At 38.2% G+C, this 18,984-nt stretch overlaps 1 protein-coding gene across 13 annotated transcripts in view; it reads left to right on the top strand.

Moving 5' to 3' along the window:
• MCPH1 (microcephalin 1) overlaps positions 1-18,984 on the top strand; it is a 331,342-nt gene that overhangs the window by 76,726 nt on the left and 235,632 nt on the right. The window lies entirely within an intron of this gene.

Raw genomic sequence — 18,984 nt, 5'->3', positions numbered from 1 at the left:
TTTGATCAGAAAGCATGGGTTTTAATTTTATTATTTGTCCACTATTTAGGTTAATATTTTAGACATTTGAGCTTACTTATATTCCTTTTTTTAAATAATATTTCAATGTCTTTTCAGTGAAAGTTTGACCTTGTTACACTCTACATTGTTATCAGTCTTTACCTGATGGCTTTAAAGAACTCATCAAACCTCATTGGATTAGATATATGTATATTGGGTAGGAATATTTTCCCTTCTTTTGTATGAAATATTTCACCGTAAATGGCATGTAAAATGGGAGGATAATTAATGCTTGTTTGAATCTTTGTCCTAGCATATTCTACAGAGCAAGTGATACGTGCTGCATAGATATAAGATAGTATATTGCCATGAATATTAATAAAAAAATAAGCTGTCAAAGAGGAAAACAAAATGCAAAATAATATATACATACATACATATCTGTCTTCAACTGACATGCTCAGGAGTAAAAGTGTTTGATAAATTTAACTGATTTCCTCAAATTTGTTTTAACTGGTTTAGAATTTTTTTCTAAGTGTATTAGTTTACTTTTCTGTCTTTATAATTTAGAATTACAGAATATTAGTGATGAACAGGGTCTGTCACTTCTGGTTCTGGGTGAAAGAAGCACCTGGAGAGCTTTTTAGATATTCATATTCTCTGGTCCTACTTGAAAACCCTGGTGGTGTAGTGGTTAAGTGCTACGGCTGTTAACCAAGAGGTCAGCAGTTTGAATCCGCCAGGTGCTCCTTGGAAACTGTGGGGCACTTCTACTCTGTCTTATAGGGTCACTATGAGTTGGAATCGCCTCGACTGCAGTGGGTTTGGGTTTTTGGTCTGGGCCCTACCTGAGACCCTCTGGCTCAGCTTATCCCCAGAGATTTTTGTAACAGCCATGAACTGCTTGTCAGCTTTTGAATACCACGTATCTAGCACAAATCCTTTATTTAATGGGGGGAAAACTAATGATCAAATGATCAGAGGGGAAAATAATTCACCTTAGGTGTCATATCTTTCTAATCACAGAAGGAATGAGAACCTAGATTTCCTGTCTTTCACATGGCATTCATTCTAATCCGTTTCTTAGGTCATCACACAGCTTCTTCTCTAACAAATCAAAAGCTTGTAACGCGTTAGGACGGGATCCAGTGAAGCCTGTGAAAGACAGAAACTATGTAAGGGGAAAACAGTCAGAGAAGGAGAACTCAATAAGTCATAGAAAAGTGGTAAGACTGCACCTTGTCAAAGTTGGAAAACTTGAAAGACCCAGAAAAACAAGGCAGTCCCATCAAGTTTCAGCTCTCACGGTTCCACTGTCGGTCCCAAACTTTGTTGCTTGTTGGAATTACCTAGGAACCTTTAAAATATGTGGATCCCTGGCTCCCACTCCCAGACATTCTGACTTAATTAATGTGGGGTGCATGCTGGGCATTAAGGTTTTTGAAAACTCCTAAGATAATTTTAAAATGAGGTGAAGTTTGGAAACCACTGCCTTAAGGAGCCATTTGAAAAAATAGTTTATTCTAGAACTAGTTTTGTTTCTAATCACTTGTCATATAAACTTACTTCATTGCTTATACTATATTTAAAATTTTTTTTAATTGTGCTTTAGGTGAAGGTTTACAGAGCAAATTAGTTTCTCATTAAACAATACACATAGTGTTTTGTGACATTGGTTGCCAACCACGAGACGTGTCAAGACTCTCCCATTCTTGACCTTGGGTTCCCCATTTCCATTCATCCAGCTTTCCTGTCTCCTCCTGCCTTCTCGTCCTTGCCCCTGGGCTGGTGTGTCCGTTTAGTCTCATGTACATGGTTGAGCTGTGTGTTATTATTTGTTTCATAGGACTGTCTAATCTTTGGCTGAATGGTGAACTTCAGGAGTGACTCAATATTGAGTTAAAAGGGTGTCTGGGGCCATACCCTCAGGGTTTCTCCAGTCTCTGTCAGACCAGTAAGTCTGGTCTTTTTTTGTGAATTTGAATTTTGTTCTGCATTTTTCTCCAGCTCTGTCTGGAACCTTCTATTGTGATCCCTGTCAGAGCAGTCAGTGGGCTTATACTGTATTTTAAATTAAAGACAAAGATTTAAAATTCTGATTTGTTTGCTTATGGGCTAAGTAAATATTTTGGAAGTAGAAATTTAGATAGCAATGAAGATTGATAAATCTTCATGGTTTATCTTCATAGAGGTTAGAATGGAGAATGATAAAAATACCTTAACATGAAATTTTAAATTCTTAAGCTACGACGTCTCAGTAGTTTGAAAACTTTGAATGTAGGGGTGGGGAGAGGAGTTTCATGTTGATGTCTTATGTTGTAAAGAGTTTAAAAAAATAAAAGCCTCATATGAAATCTACTCTGGAGCCGCAGAGGATTGAATCGGTGAATTAAATAGAAGTGTCTGACCTGTGATCTACAAATACAGTGTTAGTCTTGAGAGTTATGATAGTATCTCCTTCATTCCCTTTTTTTTCCCCTACTGAAACTGAGGTTTTACCTGCTTATTTTTGTTTCTTATTAGATTTCAAGACAATCTGTGTTAAACTGAAATTTTAGACTTTTGGACATAATCATGTTTTTATGTATAAGTATGTATTAGGGGATTTGATTCCATTAAGCACAAAAATTGTTGCTATTTCCTAACAAATATCTTGTAATTGAATTTTAATGTTGGAAAAAAAAACAAGTCTGTAGGAAATATCTTTCATCAGCTAATTGTTGAAACATGTCTCTACTGAAATGGAGAACCCTGATGTCTAGAGTACGGAGTTGAAATTTTATGTTTTCACTTAAGAGGTGGCTTGTGTGCTATTTCTGTAGTTGTGAAAATCGTTTGAAACTCAGATGTTTCATGGCCCTAATCTTTTTTAAAGAAATCTTAGACTTGAAGTAGCACAAAAAGGTAATGTCCAGTCTGGGAAACCCTGCAGAGAAGTCCTGATCGGAGCTGTGAAACCTGACTTACGTGTAATATACGTAGGTGCGAAGTAGAAGACACAAAGGTCAGAAAGACGGGGAAGCAAAGAGCCTACAGATTGAGTCGCACAGTCGTGTGAGAAGATGTGGGCCTAGGGATAAAAAAAAAAAAAGAAATTTGAAAGTCAGCCTGGGCAGGTTCCAACTATGGATTTTCCTCATCTTTGGTTTTCTGTAAGTTTAGTGTAACTGATATACCTAAATGTGATTTCAGTTACCAGCTTGCTTTAGCTTGGTAGGACTACTTGAATCTGGGTTTCCACATATTCCTCTTTTGGAAAATTGTGAACATTTCTTCTGCCCCCTTCTTTCACTCCTAGGAATTCGATTACATTTGTTAGTCCTTCGCTTTCTATGTCCCATGTCTCATGACTTTACGGTATTTCTATCCTTATGTATCTCTTTGTTTCATTTTGGATACTTTTTTTTTTTCGTTTCACCTTTCACCCTTTATATGTCTGTTCTGATGCTAAACCTACATATTGAGTTTTTAATTTTCTCTTATTGTATTTTTCAGTTCTTGTAATTCTATTTGATTTTTTTTTTATTATGCCCAGTTCTTTGCCATAATTATTAGTTTTGTCTTTTACTTCTTTGAAAATACTAAACATATTTATTTTAAAGTCTATACCTGATAACCCCATTTCTGGCTCCCCTGTAGTTTCTGTTTTTATCATCTGTTGTTTCTCGTAGTTCTCAATCGTATGTTCTTCTAAAGTTTTTGTGTGCCATTGAGTTGACTCTAACTCGTAGTGACTCCATGTGAGAGAAGAACTGCTCCATAGGGTTTTCTTGGCTGTAATCATTGTGGAAACAGACAGCCGGGTCTTTCTCCTGTGGAGCGTTAGAGCGTAACACTTAACCGTTGCATTCCCAGAGCATTCTTCTAATATACCTGGTCATTTTTGATTAAGACAGGATACTTACATTGTATATGAAAAATTTTTGGAATAATTTGAAGGCCAGTGTTACGGCATTACCCTGTGGGTTGGATTTAGCTTTGCTTCTGGGAGGCTGATGGAAGCATTAGAAAATCTGAGAATTCTTAATCTTCTGATCAAGAATTGACGTGATTCAAGTTGGCCTTCTATCTTTCTGAGGCCAGCTGTCCCCCAGGGGAACACTGGCTTAAGATGCTGGCTCACCTCTGAGTTTCCTTCTTCTTCCATAAGTCACTGTCTTATTTGCTTAGCAATACCTTCAAATAGCTGGGTTTTGTTTGTTTGCATCTCGTCCAGCTTTTCTAATTGTTCACAGTGAGAGTTTGTTCCGAATTCTTAATCCACCATTACTGGAAGTAATAGGTGAATCTTTATAAGCATTTTAGAAAAAAATAAAGCTTTTTAAAGTGGAGTTTTTGACTTAAAACTTTCTCTGAGAAAGAACCAGTGAGAGGCCAAGTCAACACAAAAGATATTTAATGCAAACATTCAAGCCATTGGTTGCAAAAGACACACTAAACAACTGAAATAACATTAATTCAGCTTTTCTTAAAGAATGAAAACAAATATAATCCAGTAAATAATTATGGAATCTCAGACATAAAACTTCATTAGAGATTATTCGGCTTAGTGTCCACTTTTAGTGGGACAGGTCACTTTGTAAATCAGTGGGAAACCATCTTCTTTAGATTTATTATTTTAAAATTCATGTTTATAATATACTGAGCCTTCAGTGAAAAATTTCATTATCTCTCTAACTTAAGCTTATAATATACAGTCCATTGACAGGGAGAGATAGTTACATGTATCTTTTCAGATGGAGAAATATAAAATGTTATCATGGAATATTTTGACTTGTTTTCTTTGTAATTTTTGGTATTGTCAGACATAGAATCTGAGGAAGCTAAATGTAAAATTAATGCTTTAATGGTAAAAATGCTTATGGTAAAAATTTGTGAAAAAAGTTTTTTTCTCCAAGATTTTTTTGTGGTTGTTCTGCTAGTTCTGTTTTTGTTCAAAATATTACCCTCAGAGATTTTTTTTTTTTTTAAGTTAAGTCATCAACTAGACAGCGTTTCATGACTCTGTGTTTTTAAATCTTGTTTGGAGCCATCTCTGCCAAGCAAGATTGTCCCCTCAGAGGGAAGGCCATGGGTCAGAGCACAGAAACGTTTACAGATGGCTTTCATAAGCTTGGAGGCTTAGGGAGATATGAAGGACCAAATACAGTATACTCATTTGACAGTGGTTTAAAAAAAAAAAAAAAAAAGGAGCTACACACTGGGCACAAGGAAACCTTGGTGGCATAGTGGTTAAGTGCTACGGCTGCTAACCAAAGGGTCAGCAGGCACAATGCTTAAATTTCTAAAGGTTTCTTAAATAGAGTAGAAAACAAGTGATGAATAGCTTATACATGACCTGTTAATTGCTGATCCTCACGTATTTACTAGCAGATGAGCCATTCAGGTCAGATACTGTGTGCTGTTCAACTTTAATACTCAGCGTAACATAGCAGCACACGTGAAATAAGTGTTCACTAATCACATGCTGAGTAAATAAGGCATTCTTTTTTTACTTTTTGAATGAACATGTTTATACCATTTATGGTGCTCTTAACCATCAGTAGTAATGCCACAGTGATCATTACATATTTCGTTTCTTTTTTAATATTCTTTATAAACTGGTGAAATGGTCTTGTATCACTAAAGGATGGATTCTTTTCTCCAAGGCTTGTGCGTTACAGTGCGTTGTTAAGAGTGTAGATTCTTGAAAAAAAACTTCCTGGTTTGAAGCCCTCTCCACTACTTCCTGGTCGTGTCGTACTGAACAAGTTACTGCACTGCTGTTGCCTCAAGTATAAAGCAGGGAGGATAATGGTACCAGTGTCAGAGGACTCAGACAGTAAAACCTGTCAGGGAAGGAAAACGCAAATCCTTTCCACTAATGGAGAGCGATAGAAAAGTGGTAAGACTACACTTTGTCAAGGGCAAAAAACTTGTGAAACCTGGAAAAACAAGGCAGTCTGTGGAGTTCCTCTCACAGGTGTCACTGTGTTGATTAATAAGTTGATACGTGCGAATAGAATAGTGTCTAACATTCAGTAAATGTTTACCATTATTTGAGCACAGATGTGGGTGAGAACATGTCTATGTGTCTTTTGTAGCTGTAGCTCTCAGGGAGACTTGGCCTGTCACTTGCCCCCTCTCCCAGCGCCCCCGAGACTACCTTATGAGATTGACCCTCAGAGTTCCAGGACAATACAAGCTGTGTCCCTTCCTGGGTTTATTGACCATAGACATGTCTAGGCCAAAACAGAATCTCTGGGCCTAGGGGAGGGAGGGTAAAAGTGATTCTGAAATGGTGGTATTCCTCCTTGCTGAGAAGCTCTGTCACAGGGATTCGAAGGAGCCACATCTCTTTAGGATGTTAGCATGAAATCGTGCCCTGTCATCTCACCCAGGAGCAGGGGGCATGGGCTTGAAGTCAGTTATCTCTCCTTAGGGCCTTGTTTCCCCAGAGCACCCTGACAAATACTCTCTTCATCTCTGATAAAATAATAATAATATTAGAGTCACCTTACAGTAGCTCAACCTGTGTGAGTTGTACATAACAGTGTCACTTCTAACAGCTGCCATGCACTGTGCACTGGGGTCGCTTTTTAGACTGAGTTTCCACTTCTCAGTGACATGCTGGTGCTGAAAAAATATTAGAGAGCTGTGATCCTGGCCTTATTGAAAAGGCACTGGGTTTGGAATTAACAACTAATTTGGGTCTGACATGCCCAAAGAAGGAAACTCATGGTGGAGAGAAGATAGAAGAAATACTGGCCTACAGTAGAGGATTAGGAAGGCCGTGTAGAGACACAGTGTAGGCTGTCTAAGGGCAGATAAGAAGAGAGCTAGAGGGATATAGTACCCCTCTTACATGAAGAAACTAATGGCCTTGAGCCACTTTTCAGTTAAAAAAAGAGAGTCTGCATCCTTTCCTTTGAAAACAAAGTCCCTGAGTGAGTACTGCACTGCTATAAAGGACAGTTCAGTATTTCATGAATGTGCTTTTACATTTTGCAGTAATTCCATGACTCTGGGTTCTTGTCATAAGATGGTGTACTTGGCTGAAAGCATGTAATTTTATGCCTTGTTTGTTTTTAAATTTAACTTTCAAATTGAAATAGCAGTGACTCATCCAAAGGACAGGTGATATTTATTTTTTTCTTGGAAATTCAGAATGAAAATGCTGTTATTACACATTTATGGGAATTGTCACACTTCCTTGAGGATGACGCCCTTTGTAATTAGTGTACGCAGTAAGGCAGGGCCCTATGTCACGTGTCGCCCTTTCTAAATACAGAAGACTTGACAGATGAGTTTGGACAGATGGAAGGTCCCCTTGATTTCTAACACAGGTGTTTAAATGATCTCTAATTGCTTTGGTAAATCTCTTTTGGCAAAGTGTAGCAAAGGCTGGCAGTGATGAGAATGTACTAGTTATAACAGGTGTCGTGTGTGCTGAAGGCTGGCAGTGATGAGAATGTACTAGTTATAACAGGTGGTGAGCGTACCAAAGGCTGGCAGTAATGAGAATGTACTAGTTATAACAGGTGGTGAGTGTACCAAAGGCTGGCAGTGATGAGAATGTAGTAGTTAAAAGAGGTGTCGTGTGTACTGAACGCTGGCAGTAATGAGAATGTACTAGTTATAACAGGTAGTGAGTGTACCAAAGGTTGGCAGTGATGAGAATGTACTAGTTATAACAGGTGGTGAGTGTACCAGAGGTTGACAGTGATGAGAATGTACTAGGTACAACAGGTGGTGAGCGTACCAAAGGCTGGCAATGATGAGAATGTACTAGTTATAACAGGTAGTGAGTGTACCAAAGGCTGGCAGTGATGAGAATGTACTAGTTATAACAGGTGGTGAGTGTACCAAAGGTTGGCAGTAATGAAAATGTACTAGTTATAACAGGTGTCGTGTGTACTGAAGGCTGGCAGTGATGAGAATGTACTAGTTATAACAGGTAGTGAGTGTACCAAACGCTGGCAATGATGAGAATGTACTAGTTATAACAGGTGGTGAGTGTACCAAAGGGTGGCAGTGATGAGAATATACTAGTTATAACAGGTGGTGAGTGTACCAAAGGGTGGCAGTGATAAGAATGTACTAGTTATAACAGGTGGTGAGTGTACCAAAGGGTGGCAGTGATGAGAATATACTAGTTATAACAGGTGGTGAGTGTACCAAAGGGTGGCAGTGATAAGAATGTACTAGTTATAACAGGTGGTGAGTGTACCAAAGGTTGGCAGTGATGAGAATGTGCTAGTTGTAACAGGTGTCGTGTGTACCGAAGGCTGGCAGTGATGAGAATGTGCTAGTTATAACAGGTGTCGTGTGTACTGAAGGCTGGCAGTGATGAGAATGTACTGGTTATAACAGGTGTCATGTGTACTGAAGGCTGGCAGTGATGAGAATGTACTAGTTATAACAGGTGTCGTGTGTACTGAAGGCTGGCAGTGATGAGAATGTACTGGTTATAACAGGTGTCATGTGTACTGAAGGCTGGCAGTGATGAGAATGTGCTAGTTATAACAGGTGTCGTGTGTACTGAAGGCTGGCAGTGATGAGAATGTACTGGTTATAACAGGTGTCATGTGTACTGAAGGCTGGCAGTGATGAAAATGTACTAGTTATAACAGGTGTCGTGTGTACTGAAGGCTGGCAGTGATGAGAATGTACTAGTTATAACAGGTAGTGAGTGTACCAAACGCTGGCAATGATGAGAATATACTAGTTATAACAGGTGGTGAGTGTACCAAAGGGTGGCAGTGATGAGAATGTGCTAGTTGTAACAGGTGTCGTGTGTACCAAAGGCTGGCAGTGATGAGAATGTGCTAGTTATAACAGGTGGTGAGTGTACCAAAGGCTGGCAGTGATGAGAATGTGCTAATTATAAGAGGTGGTGAGTGTACCAAAGGCTGGCAGTGATGAGACTGTACTAGTTATAACAGGTGTGGGTGTACCAAAGGCTGGCAGTGATGAGACTGTACTAGTTATAACAGGTGTGGGTGTACCAAAGGCTGGCAGTGATGAAAATGTTCTAGTTATAACAGGTGTTGGGTGTACCAAAGGCTGACAGTGATGAGAATGTAGTAGTTATAACAGGTGGTGAGTGTACCAAAGGCTGGCAGTGATGAGAATGTGCTAATTATAACAGGTGTTGGGTGTACCAAAGGCTGGCAGTGATGAGAATGTACTAGTTATAATAGGTGGTGAGTGTACCAGCGGATATTATGAATCCATTTAAACCAGCTGCCTCTTGGTCGCATAATGATTGCTTTCAGCTCAATTATCATGTTATTTTTGTTGTTGTTGTTATGTATAAGAGAACACGTTTATATAGAAAACCTTAAAAACCTTAAAAGAGCAGGTCTGGTTTAAATAGTTGTATCTGTTAGTTTCTGAGGTCTAGCCTATTAAATATGTCATGTTTGAGATATGAGCTAGATGATAGTCAACCATGGTAACTCGGTTTAGAAAGATCAAATTAATCTGTTTGAGAGATGTGAAAATCCAAGCAAAGTTATAACTTGCCAAAGTAGCAAACCTGAATCCTTGTATTTATACAGGTTCTGTGCGAGTAACAGAACTGTACCTAAGTAAATGCTGCTCAGTTCTCTGCTCCTTAGTAAAAAATCGCTGGTCTTTATTGAGCAACTACGCTGACAGAGAACTCTTCATGCCTCAGTGCTAATCCCATATTTCCCCTTCAGTGATTTTTCTCAGATAATCATCCTAAGTCTATGCCTCTTACCAGTAAGTAGTTTGGGAATATGACTCATTTCTGTCCAATAAGATGTGAAGGCAAGTCTTAAAACTGGGAGATTTCTGGAAAAAGTTTTCCTCACTTGAGATAGCCCTGAGAAGAAATAGTCTCTTGCTCCTCAGAGCTTTGTTATGACTGGATGTAACTCCTGGAACTGCTACAGCCTGAGGTTGGAGCCAAAAGAATGAACCAAAGGAAGGAAGGGAGGAAAGAAGGAGAGAGGGAAGCCCTGAAAATCTGATAGCTTAATTCCACTGACATCACAGAGATGTTTTAATAATGGACAAAATTCTTCATTTGTTATGCTTCCCAGTTGCTTATCTGCAAAGCAAGGACCTACATCGCTATAGTTATGATATAACATATACAAATAATTTACTTTCTGTATGCATTTGCCAAAGGCTATATTTTATTTTAAATGTGGATGGTTTTCCCAGGTTTTACAACATCTTTTCTAGAGGAACAGTTATTTCATCCCCAACCATAAGTTATTTATCACTTGGCGAGTCCTTACTTTTCAAATGTCTTTACTCTTTTAAAGTCATTGCTTTCCAAATAATACATAGGAATATAAGTTATTGGATATTAATCTAGGATAATTTAGATTCAAGAAAAAAGGAATACAAACAGTTCTTCTGAAGGAAAGAGTTTGAATAGATAAAACCACAACTCAGAATCAGTGAGGCATGCCTATAGACTTTGTTTAAAAAATAAAATATGAGGCATTTCAGATAAATTTTTGGCACATACTTCTGTAGGTTTTGGATATGAGTTAAGATTTCGTTAATATATCAATTGTGAGTTTTTATACAAAAATGATATACTGGAGCAACTTGGTATGAAGCCATTCCTTTTCTGGTCTTCACTATTGATGATTTTCAATTTTGGAAACATTGTATTTAAAGTTACACGTTTTTATTTTTCTGTAGAAATGTCTTCTACTTTTAATTTTTAAATAAATTTACTCTTTATTTAGTCATAATCGTCCAATTCTGTTCATTAAAATAGCACTAAAATCTTTCTCAGCATTGATATGGTTCCACCTTTTTTACTTTTTACTTTTTTTAAATATATTGTTCCAAGTCCTCAGATGAAGTTTTAACAAAAATGAGGAACAACTGATAGAAGAGTGGAATTAGAAGCAGTTTAAGAGGGCTGACATTTGTGGTGTAACCCTCGAGGGAATATGAGTCTCTCAAAAGGAACAGCAGCAGCCAGAAAGTCCCGTGAACTTACCTGTGTTCCCCCCAGCTCCTAAGGGCCAGGCTTGGTGAGTTTGGGCTTATACTTAGCCTGGCTGGTGGAAACGAGCTTCTGCCCTTCACCTGACTTAGACAATTTGAACACCAGAGGATTTAAATAAAGTTCAGAAGCCAGCCTTTTTATGCTCAGCAACTATCTCTGTTCTGGAGATGGTGAAGGGTGTGGCGCAGGCAACCCCTGCTTCCCCCACGGCCTCTGTAGTATTCCGTAGATCCTCTTCTCCTTTGGCCGCTAGCCTGCAGTATTCCCAGGCTGTTGGTCTTTTTTGTTACATTGTATTTCACTGCAGAAAATGTCACTGTCACCTTAAAATCTACTTACCTGATCCCATTGTTTATTTTCTTTTTCTTACAAACACAAATATCAGGACAGAAGGGCTGGAAGAAATAGCTGAACAATCATCGCCCAGAAAACAGAACAGAAAGACAAAGAGATGCAAAGTATGAAAAAATAAAATGAGAGGATCAAGCTGGGAGCCACAGCGTATAAAAAAAGGATTACAGAATGAGAACAGAAAATGTAGGATAAGAAAACTACCTAATGAATCATTCAAGGAATTTTCCTAGAATTGAAGGTTAAGAGTTACTAGACTTAAATCCCAGAAAACCCAAAATGTTGCCATCAAGTCAGTTCTGGCTCGTGGTGACCCCATGTGTTACAGAGTAGAAACCGTGTTCTGTAGGATTTTCTTGGCTATAATCTTCATGAAAGCAGACAGCCAGGCCTTTCTTTTGCAGTGCTGCTGAGGTCAAAGTGTCAACTTTTAGGTTAGCAGTCGAACACAAACCATTTGTGCCACCCAGAGACCTTCCAAGATTTGAAGGAATTAATATAAACTCAGTATAATGGATAGAGGAAAAAAAAAAAAAAGGCCCAGACAAAGGCATAGTGTCTTGAAACTTTAGAGTATTGGAGACTAACCAAATATCATAATGCTTACCCAGGAAGTACACATATAGAAAAGTAATTCAAATGACAGTGGTCTTCATAGTAGCAAATTCTGAAAGCTAGAAGGCCAAAATTTAAAATCCTGAGAGGACATTATTTTCAGGCGTGGGACCATCAAATTATCAGTCAAGAGGAGGGTAGAATAAAAGCATTTGCAGACATGTCAGGTCTCAAATTATGTATCTCTCATGCACCTTTTCTCAGGAAATCACTAGGCAAGCTACTTTAAAGGAGTAAACCAAGAAAGAAAACAAGGGATTGGAACTGCTGGGTATGACCATGATGGAGTAGCTAGCATCTGCCCTACCCTTTCATCATAAACAACTATGAAACCTAAACAGACAGCAGCCAACAGACAGCTAAGGCAGAGAAGTGAGACACTCGGTGTGATCACATTTCTCCAGGCTTTCTTCTAGAATTTTTTTGGGGGGTAGATTCCGAGTAGGAAGCACCCAGTGAACTTGCTGGGTCGAGAAGACAGAGATCAGAGTTGCAGACTGCTATGATTAGGTGATAAGGTGCTAGAAAGGGATGGGAAAACCACAAAGAAGGAGTCCTAGATGTCTGCATGGAAATTCCCTTTGAGTCCTTGGCCAACTCATAGGCTGTATGTGTGCAGCGTGAGACTTAGGGAGATTAGGGTAGAAATCAGCAGCTTGGAGGCTTTCTAATGATAGCACTCCTTCTGTGTGTATTAGTTGAGATTCTGATGTAAGGACAAGCGCGCCTCCTTTTTATTTGTTTATATCATATGGGCTCATAGATTCTTTTTTTTTTTTTTTTATTAACTTTTATTGAGCTTCAAGTGAACGTTTACAAATCAAGTCAGTCTGTCACATATAAGTTTACATACATCTTACTCCGTACTCCCCCTTGCTCTCCCCCTAATGAGTCAGCCCTTCCATTCTCTCCTTTCGTGACAATTTTGCCAGCTTCCCACTCTCTCTATCCTCCCATCCCCGCTCCAGACAGGAGATGCCAACCCACTCTCAAGTGTCCACCTGATATAATTAGCTCACTCATCATCAGCATCTCTCTCCCACCCACTGTCCAGTCCCTTTCATGTCTGATGAGTTGTCTTCGGGGATGGTTCCTGTCCTGTGCCAACAGAAGGTCTGAGGAGCATGGCCGCCGGGATTCCTCTAGTCTCAGTCAGGCCATTAAGTATGGTCTTTTTATGAGAATTTGGGGTCTGCATTCCACTGATCTCCTGCTCTCTCAGGGGTTCTCTGTTGTGCACCCTGTCAGGGCAGTCATCGATTGTGGCCGGGCACCAACTAGTTCTTCTGGTCTCAGGATGATGTAGGTCTCTGGTTCATGTGGCCCTTTCTGTCTCTTGGGCTCTTAGTTGTCGTGTGACCTTGGTGTTCTTCATTCTCCTTTGATCCAGGTGGGCTGAGACCAATTGATGCATCTTAGATGGCCACTTGTTAGCATTTAGGACCCCAGACGCCACATTTCAAAGTGGGATGCAGAATGTTTTCATAACAGAATTATTTTGCCAATTGGCTTAGAAGTCCCCTTAAACCATGGTCCCCAAACCCCTGCCCTTGCTCCGCTCACCTTTGAAGCATTTATTTTATCTCGGAAACTTCTTTGCTTTTGGTCCAGTCCAATTGAGCTGACCTTCCATGTATTGAGTGTTGTCTTTCCCTTCACCTAAAGCAGTTCTTATCTATTAATTAATCAATAAAAAACCCTCTCCCTCCCTCCCTCCCCCCCTCGCAACCACAAAAGTATGTGTTCTTCTCAGTTTTTACTATTTCTCAAGATCTTACAATAGTGGTCTTATACAATATTTGTCCTTTTGCCTCTGACTAATTTCGCTCAGCATAATGCCTTCCAGGTTCCTCCATGTTATGAAATGTTTCACAGATTCGTCACTGTTCTTTATCGATGCGTAGTATTCCATTGTGTGAATATACCACAATTTATTTCCCATTCATCCATTGATGGACACCTTGGTTGCCTCCAACTTTTTGCTATTGTAAACAGAGCTGCAATAAACATGGGTGTGCATATATCTGTTTGTGTGAAGGCTCTTGTTTCTCTAGGGTATATTCCGAGGAGTGGGATTTCTGGGTTGTATGGTAGTTCTATTTCTAACTGTTTAAGATAACGCCAGATAGATTCCCAAAGTGGTTGTACCATTTTACATTTCCACTAGCAGTGTATAAGAGTTCCAATCTCTCCGCAGCCTCTCCAACATTTATTGTTTTGTGTTTTTTGGATTAATGCCAGCCTTGTTGGAGTGAGATGGAATCTCATCGTAGTTTTAATTTGCATTTCTCTAATGGCTAATGATGGAGAGCATTTTCTCATGTATCTGTTAGCTGCCTGAATATCTTCTTTAGTGAAGTGCATGTTCATATCCTTTGCCCACTTCTTGATTGGGTTGTTTGTCTTTTTGTGGTTGAGTTTTGACAGAATCATGTAGATTTTAGAGATCAGGCGCTGGTCTGAGATGTCATAGCTGAAAATTCTTTCCCAGTCTGTAGGTGGTCTTTTTACTCTTTTGGTGAAGTCTTTAGATGAGCATAGGTGTTTGATTTTTAGGAGCTCCCAGTTATCGGGTTTCTCTTCATCATTTTTGGTAATGTTTTGTATTCTGTTTATGCCTTGTATTAGGGCTCCTAGAGTTGTCCCAATTTTTTCTTCCATGATCTTTATCGTTTTAGTCTTTATGTTTAGGTCTTTGATCCACTTGGAGTTAGTTTTTGTGCATGGTGTGAGGTATGGGTCCTGTTTCATTTTTTTGCAAATGGATATCCAGTTATGCCAGCACCATTTGTTAAAAAGACTATCTTTTCCCCAATTAACTGACACTGGTCCTTTGTCAAATATCAGCTGCTCATACGTGGATGGATTTATATCTGGGTTCTCAATTCTGTTCCATTGGTCTATGTGCCTGTTGTTGTACCAGTACCAGGCTGTTTTGACTACTGTGGCTGTATAATATGTTCTAAAATCAGGTAGAGTGAGGCCTCCCACTTTCTTCTTCTTTTTCAGTAATGCTTTGCTTATCCGGGGGTTCTTTCCCTTCCGTATGAAATTGGTGATTTGTTTCTCTATCCCCTTAAAACATGACATTGGAATTTGGATCGGAAGTGAGTTATATGTATAGATGGCTTTTGGTAGAATAGACATTTTTACTATGTTAAGTCTTCCTATCCATGAGCAAGGTATGTTTTTCCACTTAAGTATGTCCTTTTTAATTTCTTGTAGTAGAGCTTTGTAGTTTTCTTTGTATAGGTCTTTTACATCCTTGGTAAGGTTTATTCCTAAGTATTTTATCTTCTTGGTGGCTACTGTGAATGGTATTGATTTGGTGATTTCCTCTTCGGTGTTCTTTTTGTTGATGTAGAGGAATCCAAGTGATTTTTGTATGTTTATTTTATAACCTGAGACTCTGCCAAACTCTTCTATTAGTTTCAGTAGTTTTCTGGAGGATTCCTTAGGGTTTTCTGTGCATAAGATCATGTCATCTGCAAATAGGGATAATTTTACTTCCTCCTTGCCAATCCGGATGCCTTTTATTTCTTTGTCTAGCCTAATTGCCCTGGCTAGGACTTCTAGCTCGATGTTGAATAAGAGCGGTGATAAAGGGCATCCTTGTCTGGTTCCCGTTCTCAAGGGAAATGCTTTCAGGTTCTCTCCATTTAGAGTGATATCGGCTGTTGGCTTTGCATAGATGCCCTTTATTATGTTCAGGAATTATCCTTCAATTCCTATTTTGGTGAGAGTTTTTATCATAAATGGGTGTTGGACTTTGTCAAATGCCGTTTCTGCATCAATTGATAAGATCATGTGGTTTTTGTCTTTTGTTTTATTTATGTGATGGATTACATTAATGGTTTTTCTAATATTAAACCAGCCTTGCATACCTGGTATAAATCCCACTTGATCGTGGTGAATTATTTTTTTGATATGTTGTTGAATTCTATTGGCTAGAATTTTGTTGAGGATTTTTGCATCTATGTTCATGAGGGATATAGGTCTGTAATTTTCTTTTTTTGTAATGTCTTTACCTGGTTTTAGTATCAGGGAGATGGTGGCTTCACAGAATGAGTTGGGTAGTATTCCGTCATTTTCTATGCTTTGAAATACCTTCGGTAGTAGTGGTGTTAACTCTTCTCTGAAAGTTTGGTAGAACTCTGCAGTGAAGCCGTCCGGGCCAGGGCTTTTTTTTGTTGGAAGTTTTTTGATTACCGTTTCAATCTCTTTTTTTGTTATGGGTCTATTTAGTTGTTTTACTTCTGTATGTGTTAGTTTAGGTAGGTAGTGTTTTTCCAGGAATTCATCCATTTCTTCTAGGTTTTCAAATTTGTTAGAGTACAATTTTTCATAATAATCTGATATGATTCTTTTAATTTCATTTGGTTCTGTTGTGATGTGGTCCTTTTCGTTTCTTATTCGGGTTATTTGTTTCCTGTATTTCTTTAGTCAGTCTAGCCAATGGTTTATCAATTTTGTTAATTTTTTCAAAGAACCAGCTTTTGGCTTTGTTAATTCTTTCAATTGTTTTTCTGTTCTCTAATTCATTTAGTTCAGCTCTAATTTTTATTATTTGTTTTCTTCTGGTGCCTGATGGATTCTTTTGTTGCTCACTTTCTATTTGTTCAAGTTGTAGGGACAGTTCTCTGATTTTGGCTCTTTCTTCTTTTTGTATGTGTGCATTTATCGATATAAATTGGCCTCTGAGCACTGCTTTTGCTGTGTCCCAGAGGTTTTGATAGGAAGTATTTTCATTCTCGTTGCATTCTATGAATTTCCTTATTCCCTCCTTGATGTCTTCTATAACCCAGTCTTTTTTCAGGAGGGTATTGTTCAGTTTCCAAGTATTTGATTTCTTTTCCCTAGTTTTTCTGTTATTGATTTCTGGTTTTATTGCCTTGCAGTCTGAGAAGATGCTTTGTAATATTTCGATGTTTTGGACTCTGCAAAGGTTTGTTTTATGACCTAATATGTGGTCTATTCTAGAGAATGTTCCATGTGCGCTAGAAAAAAAAGTATACTTTGCAGCCGTTGGGTGGAGAGTTCTGTATAAGTCAATGAGGTCAAGTTGGTTGATTGTTGTAATTAGGTCTTCCGTGTCTCTATTGAGCTTCTTACTGGATGTCCTGTCCTTCTCCGAAAGTGGTGTGTTGAAGTCTCCTACTATAATTGTGGAGGTGTCTATCTCACTTTTCAATTCTGTTAAAATTTGATTTATGTATCTTGCAGCCCTGTCATTGGGTGCATAAATATTTAATATGGTTATGTCTTCCTGATCAATTGTCCCTTTTGTCATTATGTACTGTCCTTCTTTATCCTTTGTGGTGGATTTAAGTCTAAAGTCTATTTTGTCAGAAATTAATATTGCTACTCCTCTTCTTTTTCCTTATTGTTTGCTTGATATATTTTTTTCCATCCTCTGAGTTTTAGTTTGTTTGTGTCTCTAAGTCTAAGGTGTGTCTCTTATAGGCAGCATATAGACGGATCGTGTTTCTTTATCCAGTCCGAGACTCTCTGTCTCTTAATTGGTGCATTTAGTCCATTTACATTCAGCGTAATTATAGATAAATAAGTGTTTAGTGTTGTCATTTTGATGCCTTTTTATGTGTGTTGTTGACAATTTCATTTTTCCACATACTTTTTTGTGCTGAGACTTTTTCTTATTAAATTGTGAGATCCTCATTTTCGTAGTGTTTGACTTTATGTTTGTTGAGTCGTTATGTTTTTCTTGGCTTTTATCTTGAGTTATGGAGTTGTTATACCTCTTTGTGGTTACCTTATTATTTACCCCTATTTTTCTAAGTAAAAACCTAACTTGTATTGTTCTATATCGCCTTGTATCACTTTCCATATTGGCAGTTCAATTCCTCCTGTATTTAGTCCCTCTTTTTGATTATTGTGATCTTTTACATATTGACTTCCATGATTCCCTGTTACGAGTATTTTTTTTTTTTAATTACTCTTAATTTGTTTTTGTGATTTCCCTATTTGAGTTGATATCAGGATGTTCTGTTTTGTGACCTTGTGTTGTGCTGGTATCTGATATTATTGGTTTTCTGCCCAAACAATATCCTTTAGTATTTCTTGTAGCTTTGGTTTGGTTTTTGCAAATTCTCTAAACTTGTGTTTGTCTGTAAATATCTTAATTTCGCCTTCATATTTCAGAAAGAGTTTTGCTGGATATATGATCCTTGGCTGGCAGTTTTTCTCCTTCAGTGCTCTCTATATGTCGTCCCATTCCCTTCTTGCCTGCATGGTTTCTGCTGAGTAGTCTGAACTTATTCTTATTGATTCTCCCTTGAAGGAAACCTTTCTTTTCTCCCTGGCTGCTTTTAGAATTTTCTGTTTATCTTTGGTTTTGGCGAGTTTGATGATAATATGTCTTGGTATTTTTCTTTTTGGATGAATCTTAAATGGGGTTTGATGAGCATCTTGAATAGACATCCTTTCATCTTTCATGATGTCAGGGAAGTTTTCTGTCAGGAGATCTTCAACTATTTTCTCTGTGTTTTCTGTCTTCCCTCCCTGTTCTGGGACTCCAATCACACGCAAGTTATCCTTCTTGATAGAGTCCCACATGATTCTTAGGGTTTCTTCATTTTTTTTAATTCTTTTATCTGATTTTTTTTCAGCTATCTTGGTGTTAATTCCCTGGTCCTCCAGATGTCCCAGTCTGCATTCTAATTGCTCGAGTCTGCTCCTCTGACTTCCTATTGTGTTGTCTAATTCTGTAATTTAATTGTTAATCTTTTGGATTTCTGCATGCTGTCTCTCTATGGATTCTTGCAACTTATTAATTTTTCCAGTATGTTCTTGAATAATCTTTTTGAGTTCTTCAACAGTTTTATCAGTGTGTTCCTTGGATTTTTCTGCAGTTTGCCTTATTTCGTTTGTGATGTCTTGAAGCATTCTGTAAATTAGTTTTTTATATGCTGTATCTGATAATTCCAGGATTGTATCTTCATTTGGGAAAGATTTTGATTCTTTTGTTTGGGGGGTTGGAGAAGCTGTCATGGTCTGCTTCTTTATGTGGTTTAATA

This window comes from Loxodonta africana, chromosome 12, assembly GCF_030014295.1.
Source record: "Loxodonta africana isolate mLoxAfr1 chromosome 12, mLoxAfr1.hap2, whole genome shotgun sequence".
Taxonomy (NCBI): Eukaryota; Metazoa; Chordata; class Mammalia; order Proboscidea; family Elephantidae; genus Loxodonta; species Loxodonta africana.
The sequence above is the reverse complement of the archived record's forward strand: the minus strand, read 5'-3'. Positions and strand labels throughout refer to the sequence as shown.